Source organism: Meriones unguiculatus, chromosome 3, assembly GCF_030254825.1.
Source record: "Meriones unguiculatus strain TT.TT164.6M chromosome 3, Bangor_MerUng_6.1, whole genome shotgun sequence".
NCBI classification, from domain to species: Eukaryota; Metazoa; Chordata; class Mammalia; order Rodentia; family Muridae; genus Meriones; species Meriones unguiculatus.
Genome location: NC_083351.1, coordinates 117,884,019 through 117,899,337, shown reverse-complemented (window position 1 = coordinate 117,899,337; position 15,319 = coordinate 117,884,019).

Genomic DNA, 15,319 nt, shown 5'->3' with positions numbered 1-15,319 from the left:
CTAATATCTGATAACATAGACTTTCAACCAAAATTAATCAAAAGAGATGGGGAAGGACACTTCATACTCATCAAGGGAAAATTCCACCAGGAAGACATCACAATCCTGAACATATATGCCCCAAATACAAGGGCACCCACATTTGTGAAAGAAACATTGATAAAATTTAAAGCACATATAGATCCACACACATTAATAGTGGGAGACTTCAACACCCCACTCTCAACAAAGGACAGGTCAACCAAACAGAAATTAAACAAAGAAACAATGTCTCTGACAGAGGTCATGAATCAAATGGACCTAACAGACATTTACAGAACTTTACACCCAAACACAAAAGAATTTACCTTCTTCTCAGCACCTCATGGAACCTTCTCCAAAATAGACCACATAGTGGGTCACAAAGCAAGCCTCAACAAATACAAGAAGATTGAAATAATCCCATGTATCTTGTCTGATCACCATGGAATAAAGCTGGACCTCAACAATAACAGAAATAACAAAAAGCCTACACACACATGGAAACTGAACAACTTGTTACTAAATGACAGCTGGGTCAGGGAAGAAATAAAGAAAGAAATTAAAGTCTTTCTAGAAATCAATGAAAATGAAGACACAACATACCCGAACTTGTGGGACACAATGAAAGCAGTGCTAAGAGGAAAGTTCATAGCACTAAGTGCCTTCAAAAAGAAATTCGAGACAGCTCATTCAAGCACCCTAATGGCGCACTTAAAAACCCTAGAAAAAGAAGAAACAGACACACCAAGAAGGAGTAGACGGCTGGAAATAATCAAACTCAGGGCTGAAATCAATCAATTGGAAACAAATAAAACAATTCAAAGAATCAATGAAACCAAGAGCTGGTTCTTTGAGAAAATCAACAAGATCGAAAAACCCTTAGCCAGGCTAACTAAAATGCAGAGAGACACCACCCAAATCAACAAAATCAGAAATGAAAAGGGGGATATAACTACAGACACTGAGGAAATCCAAACAATCATTAGGACTTACTTCAAAAGTCTATATGCCACAAAATTTGAAAATCTAAATGAAATGGACAATTTTCTTGATCGATTTGACTTACCAAAGCTGAACCAGGACCAGGTAAATCAACTAAATAGACCTATATCCCCCAAAGAAATAGAAGCGGTCATCAAAAGTCTCCCATCCAAAAAAAGCCCAGGACCAGATGGCTTCAGCGCAGAATTCTACCAGACCTTCAAAGAAGAGCTAACACCAATTCTCTTCAAACTCTTCCACAAAATAGAAACAGAAGGAATATTACCAAATTCATTCTATGAAGCCACAGTCACCTTGGTACCTAAACCTCACAAAGACTCAACAAAGAAAGAGAATTTCCGGCCAATCTCCCTTATGAACATTGATGCAAAAATACTTAATAAAATACTTGCAAACCGAATCCAAGAACACATCAAAGATATTATCCACTATGACCAAGTAGGCTTCATCCCAGGTATGCAGGGGTGGTTCAATATACGGAAATCCATCAATGTGATCCACCATATTAACAAACTGAAAGAAAAAAACCACATGATAATCTCCCTAGATGCTGAAAAAGCCTTTGACAAAATCCAACATCCATTCATGTTCAAAGTATTGGAGAGATCAGGGATACAAGGCACATATCTAAACATAGTAAAGCCGATATACAGCAAGCCTATAGCCAACATCAAACTGAATGGAGAGAAACTTAAAGCAATCCCACTGAAATCAGGGACAAGACAAGGCTGCCCACTCTCTCCATATCTCTTCAACATAGTGTTGGAAGTCCTTGCTAGAGCAATAAGACAGTTGAAGGAGATCAAGGGGATACAAATTGGAAAGGAAGAAGTCAAATTATCACTATTTGCAGATGATATGATAGTATACGTGAGTGACCCCAAAAACTCTACCAGGGAACTTCTACAGCTGATAAACACCTTCAGCAAAGTGGCAGGATACAAAATTAACTCAAAAAAATCAGTAGCCCTCCTGTATACAAAAGACAAAAGGGCTGAGAAAGAAATTAAGGAAACAACACCCTTCACAATAGCCACAAATGACATAAGGTACCTCGGAGTAACCCTAACCAAGGAAGTCAAAGACTTGTATGAAAAAAATTTCAAATCTCTGAAGAAAGAATTAGAAGAAGATATGAGAAGATGGAAAGATCTCCCATGCTCATGGCTTGGTAGGATTAACATAGTAAAAATGGCCATCTTACCAAAAGCAATCTACAGATTCAATGCAATGCCCATCAAATTACCAACACAATTCTTTACAGACCTGGAAAGGAAAATTCTCAACTTCATATGGAATAACAAGAAACCCAGAATTGCTAAAACAATCCTCTACAATAAAAGATCTTCTGGAGGTATCTCCATCCCTGATCTTAAGTTGTACTATAGAGCAACAGTTTTAAAAACTGCATGGTACTGGCATAGAAACAGAATGGTGGATCAATGGAACCGAACAGAGGACCCAGAAATAAACCCACACACTTATGGACACCTGATCTTTGACAAAGACGCCAAAACCATACAATGGAAAAAAGATAGCATCTTCAACAAATGGTGCTGGTCTAACTGGATGTCTACATGTAGAAAAATGAAAATAGATCCATACTTGTCACCCTGCACAAAACTGAAGTCCAAGTGGATCAAAGACCTCAACATAAAACCAGACACATTAAATCGGCTTGAAAAAAAAGTGGGAAATACCCTAGAACTCATTGGTACAGGGGGAAACTTCCTGAACAGAACACCAACAGCACAGGCTCTAAGAGCAACAACAAATAAATGGGACCTCATGAAACTGAAAAGCTTCTGTAAAGCAAAGGACACCGTCATCAAAACAAAGCGACCACCTACAGATTGGGAAAGAATCTTCACCAACCCTTTATCTGACAGAGGACTCATATCCAGTATATATAAAGAACTAAAGAAGCTGAAAAGCAGCAAACCAAGTAATCCACTTAAAAAATGGGGAACAGAGCTAAACAGAGAATTCTCTGTAGAGGAATACCGAATGGCAGAGAAGCACTTAAAGAAATGCTCAACCTCATTAGCCATTAGGGAAATGCAAATCAAAACAACCCTGAGATTTCACCTTACACCCATGAGAATGGCCAAGATCAAAAACTCAAGTGAAAACACATGCTGGAGAGGTTGTGGAGAAAGGGGAACCCTTCGCAACTGCTGGTGGGAATGTAAACTTGTACAACCACTCTGGAAATCAATCTGGCGCTTTCTCAGACAACTAGGAATAGCGCTTCCTCAAGATCCAGCCATACCACTACTGGGCATATATCCAAAAGAAGCTCAAGTACACAAAAAGGACATTTGCTCAACCATGTTTGTAGCAGCTTTATTTGTAATAGCCAGAAGCTGGAAACAACCCAGATGCCCCTCAACTGAAGAATGGATGCAGAAATTGTGGTACATCTACACAATGGAATATTACTCAGCAATGAAAAATAAGGAAATCATGAAATTTGCAGGTAAATGGTGGGATCTGGAAAGGATCATCCTGAGTGAGTTGTCTCAGAAGCAAAAAGACACACATGGTATATACTCACTCATATAGACATACAACATAGGACAAACCCACTAAAACCTGTGCATCTAAAGAAATTAAGCAAGAGAGTGGACCCTAACTAAAACGTCCAAACCCCATCCAGAAAGGCAAAGAGGATGGACATCAGAAGAAGAAGAAAACAGGAAACAACCTAGGAACCTACCACAGAGGGCCTCTGAAAGCCTCTGCCCTTCAGACTATCAAAGCAGATGCTGAGCCTGATGGGCAACTGTTGGGCAGAGTGAACGGAATTTTAGGTAAGAACTGGGAAATAGTAAGAGCTGGAGAGGACAGGGTCTCCACAAGGAGAGCAACAGAACAAGAAAATTTGAACATAGGGAACTTCCCAGAGACTCATACTCCAACCAAGGACTATTCATGGAGATAACCTAGAACCCCTGCACAGATGTAGCCCAGGACAGTTCAGAGTCCAATTGGGTTACATAGTAATGTGAAGAGGGACTGCCTCTGACATAATCTGATTGGCCTGCTCTTTGATCACCTCCCTCTGGGGGGGGGGGGGGAGCAGCCTTACCAGGCCACAGTAGAGGACAATACAGCCACTTTTGATGTGAACTGACAGACTAAGATCAGAAAGGAGAGGAGAACCTCCCCTATTAGTAGACTTGGGGAGTGGCATGCAAGCAGAGGGAGGAGGGAGGGTGGGATTGGGATGGGAGGAGGGAGGGGCTTATGGGGGGATGCAGAATGAATAAAGTGTAATTGATGAAAAATTTTAAAAAAAGGGAAAAAAGTAATTTAAGAACCTTAAATGACTTTCAAAATTGGAGGAAAACATGGAGTTAGTCAATTGGCATGGAGCACGTCTCGCCCCTGGGGGCAATGGTCTCCTGAACCTACTCAGACCTCGGACACCACCACTGCTAGTTCTAGAACTGAAGCAGGATGTTCCAACGAGGGGTTAAGGCTTCTCATAATATTTCCTATAAGCCCACACCTGTTGGTCTTTATCCCCCATTTTTATTCATTATTAGCCAGATAGAGCCAAGTAATTGTGGTAATGATACTTGCTTTTTTGCCCAATGCTGGAATGCTAGTAAAGTTAGGTATGCCCTGGTTACTCGCATGCCTCACTGGGTGCCTATGCCCATTGATGCCCCTCACGCTATGACTCTCTTCAGACAGAAAAGGGATCTTGGAACTACAGCCACCATTGTTACTACCATCTCATTGACGGCTGTTGGAGCTACCACCAGGGCATTAGCCATGAGTCATACTGGGCAGACTGCTCAGACCCTGAATAATCATTTAGCCAATGTAGCTCATGCCTTAGTTGTACATAAAGGAATTAATGCTCAACTAAAAGGAAGCTTGATGGTGTTCAATCAGAGGATTGACCTCTTGCAGGAGCAAATTGATACCCTATGGCAAATCGCTCAACCTGGCTGTCAATGAAAGTATGCTGGACTTTGTGTCACTAGCATACAACATGAGAATTTTTCCTGTGCTGCAAATCTGTCTAAACAATTGTCGAGCTATATTTTAGGTAATTGGAGTGGAGAATTCGATACTACGATGGAGCAGCTGAGAGTGGCCATTGTCACAGTAAATTCTACCAGAGTGGACGCAGGACTAGCCACAGGATTATCAACATGGATTGCTGCAGCCATGAATCATCTGAAGGAATGGGCAGGCATGGGAGTGTTAGCAGGCCTTCTGGTGTTGGTCTCCTTGGTTTGCCTGTGGTATATATGCAAGATTAGAGTCTCACAACAGTTTGATGCAGCCATGATCATTCAGGCCTTTACAGCCATTGAAGCAGGACATTCTCCCCAAGCATGGTTGGATACCATAAAAAGCTAAAATGATACGCTCAGGATGCGAGGCTAAGCACTGCACTCAGGGTCAGCCGCTTTGGACCCAGAGAAGAGCATGTCTGATTGCATGCGGGTTGATGCCCCAGGTCCCGCCTCTGAGAAAAAGGTATCGGACTGGTCTGATGCTCTTTGGGTGGATGACACCTAAAAGAACAGCAGTACAAAGTCCCAATTTATTTCTAATATCAGAGATCAGACCTCTACTCTTGCCTGATGCGTCTAAAACAAAAAGGGGGAACTGTAGAGAGCTGCGGAATGCTATGCCTTAAAGATGGAGCTGGTTTCCGCCTTCCACCTTCCCGATGGTGAGTGCTCTCTGTCACGAACAACTCCACATTTGGCTAAGGCCGAGGATCTGGCTTGCTTCCATGTATGTGGACCTATCTGCATTGCCCCCGTGGCACGCCTGGGTTGGCTACCCAGAGGCTATTTAAGCTGTGGGCTGGCTTTCCCCGGGGTCCGAGGATTGTTCAATGTTCCTGAATAAACTGCATTGAAAAAAAAAAATAAGCTAAATTCTTGAAAAGTCTTCTTAGGGAAATTTAAAAAGAATATATAAAGTATGAGTAGAATGGCAAAACAAACAAAAGAATAACTAAAGCCTTCCACCTCAAAACAAGCTATATCAAAAGGCAGTTTTCAATTTCTCACTATTATTAGGAGTTGGGATGAGTATGGGCCTGTAATCCCATGAAAAATTCAACTCCATATGAATGAAGAACCTGAACCTCGTACCTGGTACATTGAACCTAATAAAAGAGAAGGTAGAAAGTAGGCTTGAACTCACTGGCACAGAAAAGGACTTCCTTAATAGGATACTGTTATCAGAGGAACACTACAAATTATTAATTAACATGTCATGAAAATTAAGCTTTACAGAGTAAAGGGCACCATCATAGTAGCGACAGAGTAGCTAACAGAAGGAAAGAAAAAGTCTTTACAAACTGCAGAGCTGATAAAGGGTGAGTATGTAAAACACATAAGGACCAAAAGAAGGGAATTACAGGAAAACAAATTTTGCAACTTAATAATGGTGTATAGCTTATATATTTAAGCATATATGCTAGTTCAATGATCATACAAGTATTTGGAAGTAACCAGCCTATATCTAAGTTGATTGAAGGCCTGCTCTACCAGATGGAAGTCATACAGTGCTTAGTTTACTAAACACCTGAGACTATTTGACAAAAAGACCTAGATAAAAGCAAATAATACTCCACCTCTCTCTCTCTCTCTCTCTCTCTCTCTCTCTCTCTCTCTCTCTCTCCCTCTCTCTCTGTCTCTCAGAGGGAGACTCCAAATGACATTGTGTTATTCTCATAGATCACACACTTAGCAGCCATTATCAGATAAGCTTCCTCCTGCAGCATATGGAAAAAAATATACAGATCCAAGCCAGAGGGACTGTAGGGAATGTAAGAACTTGGAACACTCAGCCTTAAGTAAGATATACACACCAAATCTTTCTCTGTAGTGAATAGGGAATTCTGCAGAAGACTATGTAGAAAGAATGTAAAAATCAGAGTGGTTGGCAAACACCAAGGAAAAAAGTCCTTCTAAACACACAATCTACACACCTATCAAAGGACCTACATTGGTTTGAACCAGGGGGTCTCCTAAAGCTATAAGCATATGTGAACACATGTCCCATCCTTAACCAAGAAGCTATTCTCAATTGATAAACTCTTCCAAATTAAAAAAAAAATCATTTTCTTAGAAGGAGGCTCATTGGGAAAAGAAACTAATCTTTAGAGTAGTAACCAATGAATATCTACCTGATTGGCAGTAGATGGCCAACAAAAATTAACTAAATGGCATATTTGGAGGCTCTTTGTCTCATAATGAAGAGTGTCAGACAATACATACATATATATATATATATATATATATATATATATATATATATATATTAGTGATTCAGTTCAAAATTTATTTTTGGCTGTTTTTAATAGTTTCATTGTCTACAGCATCATCCATCTGGAATACATATTCAATTTTTAACTTGAATCTTTAATATATTATGATAATAATATTGTGGGTCTTTTTGTGAGGAAAGCAAGGGCTTTCTCTAATATGAACTCAGTGACAGGCTCTCTGATCATCTCCCCTGGGGGATACAGCCTTGCCAGGCCACAAAGAAAGACAATGAAACCAGTCCTGATAGACCATGGTCAAATAGAAGGGGAGGAGGACATCCCCTATCATTGGACTAGGGGAGGAGCATAGGGAGAGAAGAGAGAGGGACGGGGAAGAGATTGGGAGAAGATGAGGAAGGGTGCCACAGCCAGAATACAAAGTGAATAAATTGTATCATAATAAATAAAAAATTAATATGTAGTATGAAAAAAATCTATGTTCAATGAAATTGTTTCATTAATACTATACATAGTACATAAGTCACATATATTTTTTAAATGTAAAAAATAAAACTTCATTAACACATTAACTGATTGGCAAAATAGAATGTTTAACTTTGTTCATTCAATCATCAAAATGATGTGAGGGGTGATGTGTAAGAATATGGGGTCAGACTTCCAAGATGATAGAAGCCAGTATATACCATATTTAAGTGGCAGAAGATCAGGAACTGCATTTTTCACTTACTCAAGTGTGGGTACCCAGTGTCCTGACCAGCAGGAGTTCAACGGGTTCCTAAAGAGGGGGGAGGAGAATGGGAGGAGGACAAGAGACACAAGGAATGAAGCCAAGTCTGTTTGTCTGATCAAGGCCTTGTTTATTAGAAATTTTTATGCAACTTATATAGGGAGAAGGCAGGAAAAGGAGGAAGGCTAAATTACTGCTGCAGGAGATAGGAAGAGTGCTTTCATGGCTTGAATATTCCACCTGCAATCTACCATAAGGATGTTTTCCTGAGATATCTCACAGATGCTCTAAAACTAACAGACAGATGTCCTCACAAGTGTATCACCCATGATTTAGGGTCCTAGGTAACTCTTTCATTAAATGACCTTTGCTCACTATTTGGCTTTGGCTTCAGTAAATAGCTTTGTCTCCACTAAATAGCTTTGGCTCATTATTTGACTTTGGCTTCAGTAAATAGCTTTGGCTCCCAGCAACCCAGATCCAGAGGTGCTGTGCTCCAGTAACCAGATCTTGGATTCCTCCTGCTCCCTTAAGAGCAGTGCCTGGATACCTGGGACAGCATTTCAATCTCCATCCCACAGTTCTACTGGTCCTCGTGTGGCAATTAGCCTGACAGTAGGAGCATATGAGATCCCTGTTCCAAGATGGCAGAGCCCAGCAGAATCTAAATCCTGGGAGTGTAGTGCATGGCCAATAAGCTGCATTGTGGCTGCCTCTGGAAAACCTGTGTCTGGGCTTTGTCTCCAAAATGCCAGCACCTGTTCTTGTTCCTCTAGATCTCTCTTGCCATCCTGAAGATAAATCCAGACTCCGGAGGCATGGGGATCCAGGTTTCATTGCAGCTCCACGAGAAATCCAATAGGTTTTGGAAACAAACAACAAAGGCTACAGACAACCAGATTTCAAAGGCCAGCATAAGAACACCATCAACAAAAACAGGACAACATGGTTCCAACAGAACACCCACCCCTCAAAACACTGGATATTCTCATGTAGCTGAAACACAGGAAAATGACGTTAAATCAATGGTAATGAAGTTATTAGAAGCATTTAAAAATAAATGAATAAATCCTTCAAAGAAATACAGGAAAATAGTACCAAACAAATAGAAGCCATCAAGGACATACAAGAAAAACACAATCAAACAGGTGAAGAAAATGAATAAAATTGTTCAACACCTGGAAATGGAAATAGAATCAATAAAGGAAACACAAACCTGAAACTCCTGGAGATAGAAAACTTAGAGAAGCAAAAAGGATCCAAAGAGGTAAGCATCACCAACAGAATACAAGAAGAGGAAGGGTAAATCTCAGGTGTATAAGATACAATTGAAAACATTGATACAACTGTCAAAGAAAATGTTAAAAAGAAAAGAGTCCTGAAATTAAACATCCAAGAAATCAAGGACACCATGTAGAGATGAAACCTAAGAATAATTGGAACAGACAAAACAGAGGACTCTAGGCTCCAAGAACCAGAAAATACTTTCAAGAAAATTATAGAAGAAAATTTCACCACCCTAAAAAAGAAATACCTTTAAACATACAAGAGGTCTGGGGAACACTACATAGAATAGACCATAAAAGAAATTCTTCCTACCATATAATAATCAAAACATTAAATTTACAGAACAAAGAAAGAAAATATTAAAATCAACAAAGGAAAAAGGCCAAATAACATAAAGGTAGACCTATCAGGATCATGCCTGTCTTCTCACAGAGACTATGAAAGCCACAAGGTCCTGGGAAGATGTCATGTGGACACTAAGACACCATAGCTATCAACCCAGACTACTATACCCAGTAAAGCTTTCAATCGTCATAGGGGAGGAAAACAACATATTCCATGACAAAACTAAATTTAAACAATATCTGTGCAACAATGCAACCCTATAGAAGATACTAGAAGGAAAACTCCAACCCAATTAAGGGAAATATACCTAAGAAAACAAAGTATATGGGTAACTTCACAACAGCAAAACCAAAAGAAGATAACCACAAAAACACCATCAACAACATAATAAAATAAACTAACAATTATTGGTCATTAATACGTATCAATATCAATGGACTCAACTCTCTAATAAATACACAGGCTTAAAGACTGGTTGTGAAATAGAATCCAACATTCTGCTGCATACAAGAAAAATGCCTCAGCAACAAAGATAGACATTACCTCAGAGTAAAGGGCTGGTTTCCAAGCAAATGGACCCAGAAAACAAGCTCGAGTTGCCATTCAAATATCTAATAAAATAGACTTTCAAAAAATATTAATCAAAGGAGATGGAGAAGAACACTATTTTCATCAAAAGAAAAATCCACCAACAGGTCATCTCAATCGTGCACATCTATTCCCCAAATACAAGGGCACCTGAATTTGTAAAAGAAATAATATTAAAGCTTAAGTCACTGGAGTCCAAGACGGCAGCGACCAGCATGCACCATATCTGACAGGCACAGTACCCGAAACTCTGAAATTGGTAAGTGGAAGGGCAGCTGAAGTGAGACCTTCCACTTTGAGGTACAGTTTGGATCCTATTCACCATGGACATCCCCAGGGACTGAGAGTGGCGAATATTCAACCTCCCTGCACTACCCTTGCCCCAAGTATGGACTTCCTTACCTGGCTGAGGCAGAAGTGGTTGCCCCAAACATGAGCCTCCAAGCTCAGTGACTGAGACTGCAGAGGTAGGCCGCTCAGCTCTGAGGCTACTGCAGGTGGCTGTAAGGGCCTCCGAGATCCACAGCAGGGGCAGTTCAGCAGCTAGCCCAAGCAGGATGCAACATGTCAGTGACTGAGACAGCAGAGGCAGCCACCCCAAGTAAGGGTCTCCCTGCCTGGTGGACAAACAGTGGACACCACTGAACTCACATATCTCTTACAGTCTCATTTGTCACTTCTGGCCCCAAACTGAGAGTAGAGGACAGGGGAAACCCTGTACTCTCCATTTAGGCCTGCAAGCAAGTGAGTGTGCCTTCAACTGATTGCATGCAGAACGCAGGATACAGGGGTCCCTCTGTGCTAGCAGCCAGACATGGTATCCCTCCAACCTACACCCCCTACACTCTGGGCAACATAGAGAACTTTAGGACAGCTTTCTCAACGTGAAGCCCTTGTTTTGTGGGTCTACCAGTGAAGTCCAGGCAAACATCTCCTGAAGCATAGACAGATCTGAACACCAGGAGGACAGACAGTATGACTTGCCTGTAGGCCACTGAGGTAGTCAATGTGGGTACAGGTACACTGTATACATGAACAATGCCTTCCCCACCTCCTGTCCTTAAACTCCACCCTTCCAAGAATCTACATGCTCTAGCACTCTGACCTTCAAGGCATACTTCCACACACACAGCCTCACTTGCACACATATGCTTGCAAACTTCTTCCCTTAGCTACAGCTTAAACATCAACACCCACTCTCAAACAAGTGGACCTTTCTCATAGGCCTGAAGGATATGACAGACACCACAGACAGACAGACCCAGAATGAAGTGCATACTCCAGAAACAAACAGCAAAAATCAAGGATAAGCAGATGGCTAGAGGTGGGCATACGTACCCAACAAAAATCAGGACACCACGGCTTCCCTAGTAAACCCCCAAATCAATAAATATGATAATTCAACAGAAACACAGGAAAATTATTTCAAATCAATGCTTATCCAGTTATTAGAGGCACTTAAAGAGGAAGCAAACAGAGCTCTTAAAGAAATTCAGGCATCTTTTTCAAAGATCAGGTGTCCATAAGTGTGTGGGTTTATTTCTGGGCTTCTGTTCGATTCCATTGATCCACCATTGTGTTTCTATGCCAGTACCATGCAGTTTTATTACTGTTGCTCTGTAATACAGCTTAAGATCAGGGATGGAGATACCTCCAGGAGATCTTTTATTGTAAAGGATTGTTTTAGCAATTCTGGGTTTCTTGTTCTTCCATATGAAGTTGAGAACTTTTCTTTCCAGGTCTATAAAAAATTGTGTTAGTAATTTGATGGGAATTGCATTGAATCTGTAGATTGCTTTTGGTAAAATGGCCATTTTTACTATGTTAATCCTGCCAAGGCATGTCCATGGGAGATCTTTCCATCTTCTGAGATCTTCTTCTAATTCTTTCTTCAGAGACTTCAAATTTTGTTTATACAAGTCTTTGACTTGCTTGGTTAAGGTTACACCAAGGTGCTTCATGTCATTTGTGGCTATTGTGAAGGGTGTTTCTTCTCATAATTTCTTTCTCATCCCTTTTGTCTTTTGTATACAGGAGGGCTAGGGACTATTTTGAGTTAAATTTGTTTCTGGCCAATTTGCTGAAGGTGGTTATTAGCTTTAGGAGTTCCCTTGTAGAATTTTTGGGGTCACTCAGGTATACTATCATATTATCTGCAAATAGTGATAATTTGACTTTCCAAAATGTATCCTCTTAATCTCCTTAGACTGTCTTATTGCTCTAGCAAGGACTTCCAGAACTACGTTGAAGAGATATGGAGAGAGTGGGCAGCCTTGTCTTGTCCCTGATTTCAGTGGGATTTAAAATTTAAAATTTAAAATTCTCTCCATTGAGTTTGATGTTGGCTATATGCTTTCTGTATATTGCCTTTACTATGTTTAGATATGTGCCTTGTATCCCTGATCTCTCCAATACTTTAAACAAGAATGGATGTTGGATTTTTTCAAATGCTTTTTCACCATCTAGAGAGATTATCATGTGTTTTTTTTTTTTCTTCCAGTTTATTAATATGGAGGATCACATTGATGGATTTTGTTATATTGAACCAACCTGCATACCTGGGATGAAGCCTACTTAGACATAGTGAATGATATCTTTGATGTGTTCTTGGATTCAGTTTGCAAGAATTTGGTTGAATATTTTTGCATCAATGTTTATAAGGGAGATTGTCCTGAAATTCTCTTTCTTTGTTGGGTCTTTGTGTGGCTTAGGTACCAAGGTGACTGTGGCTTCATAGAATTATTTTGTTAGTGTTCCTTCTGTTTCTATTTTGTGGAATAGTTTGAATAGAACTGGATTTAGCTCTTCTATGAAGGTCTGGTAGAATTCTACTCTGAAACCATCTGGTCCTGGGCTTTTTTTTTTTTTTTTGGATGGGAGACTTTTGATGACGACTTCTATTTCCTTGGGAGATATAGGACCATTTAATTGATTTACCTGGTCTTGATTCAGCTTTGGTAATTAAAATCTATCAAGAAAATTGTCCATTTCATTTAGGTTTTCAAATTTTGTGGCTTATAGACTTTTGAAGTAAGTCCTAATGATTGTTTGGATTTCCTCAGTGTATGTAGTTATGTCCCCTTTTTTCATTTCTGATTTTGTTGATTAGAATTGTATCTCTCTGCCTTTTACTTAGCTTGGCTATGAGTTTGTCTATCTTATTGATTTTCTCAAAGAACCATCTCTTGGTTTCATTGATTCTTCGAATTGTTTTATTTGTTTCTAATTGATTGATTTCAGCCCTGAGTTTGATTATTTCCAGCTGTCTATTCCTTTTTGGTGTGTCTACATCTTTCTTTTCTAGGGTTTGTAGATGAGCCATTAAGTTGCTTGAATGAGCTGTCTCGAATTTCTTCTTGAAGGCACTTACTGCTATGAATTTCCTCTTAGCAAAGATGCCAAAACCATACAATAGAATAAATATAGCATCTTCAACAAATGGTGCTGATCGAACTGGATATGTAAATGTAGAAAAATGCAAATAGAGCCATACTTATCACCCTGCACAAAACTAAAGTCCAAGTGAATCAAAGACCTCAACATAAAATCAGACACATTAAATGGGTTAGAAGAAAAACTGGGGAGAAACCTAGAACTCATTGGTACAGGAAACAACTTCCTGAACAGAACACCAACAGTACAGTCTCTAAGAGAAACAATCAATAAATGGGACTTCCTGAAATTTAAAAGCTTCTGTAAAGCAAAGGACACAGTTATCAAAACAAAGCTACTGCCTACAGATTGGGAAAGAATCTTCACCAACCCTTTATCTGACAGAGGACTCATATCCAGTATATATAAAGAACTAAAGAAGCTGAAAAGCAGCAAACCAAGTAATCCACTTTAAAAATGGGAAACAGAGCTAAACAGAGAATTCTCAGTGGAGGAATATCAAATGGCAGAGAAACACTTAAAAAAAATGCTCAGCTTCGTTAGCCATTAGGGCAATGCAGATTAAAACGACCATGAGATTTCACCTTTCATCCATCAGAATGGCCAAGATGAAAAACTCAAGTGACAACACATGCTGGAGAGATTTTGGAGAAAGGGGAACACTCTTCTACTGCTGGTGGAATTGTAAACTTGTACAACCACTCTGGAAATCATTCTGGCACTTTCTCAGACAACTAGCAATAGCACTTCCTCAAGATCCATTCATACCACTCCTAGGCATATATCCAAAAGAGATTCAAATACACAATAAGGACATTTGTGTACAACCATTTTTGTAGCAGCTTTATTTGTAATAGCCAGAAGCTGGAAACAGCCCATGTGCCCCTAAACTGAAGAATGGATGCAGAAATTGTGGTACATCTACACAATGGAGTATTACTCAGCAATAAAAATAATAAAGAAATCATGAAATTTGCAGGTAAATGGTGGGACCTGGAAAGGATCATACTGAGTGAGCTGTCCCAGAAGCAGAAAGACACACACAGTATATACCCACTCATATATACATGTAAAATAGGATAAACTTACTAAAATATGTACATCTAAAGAAACAAATCAAGAGAGAGGACTCTGACTAAAACGCTCAATCCCCATCCCAAAAGGCAAAGAGGAAGGACACCAGAAGAAGAAGAAAACAGGAAACAACTTAGGAACCTGTCACAGAGGGCCTCTGAAAGGCTCTGCCCTGCAGACTATCAAAGCAAACGCTGAGACTCATGGCCAACTGTTGAGCAGTGTGCAAGGAATCTTATGTAAGAAGTGGGAAATAGTAAGATCTGCAGAGGACAGCAACCCCACAAGGAGAGCAACAGAACCAGAAAATTTGAACACAAGTGTCTTCCCAGAGACTCATACCCCAACAAAGTCCCATGCATGGAGATAACCTAGAACCCCTGCACAGATGTAGCCCATGGCAATTCAGTTCCAACTGTGTTCTATAGTAATGGGAAGAGGGGCTGTCTGTGACATGAACTGATTGGCCTGCTCTTTGATCACCTTTCCCTGAGGGGGGAGCAACCTTATCAGGCCACAGAAGATGACAATGCAGCCACTCCTGATGAGATCTGATAGACTAAGATCAGAATGAAGAAGAGAGGGACCTCCTATATCAGTGGACTTGGGGA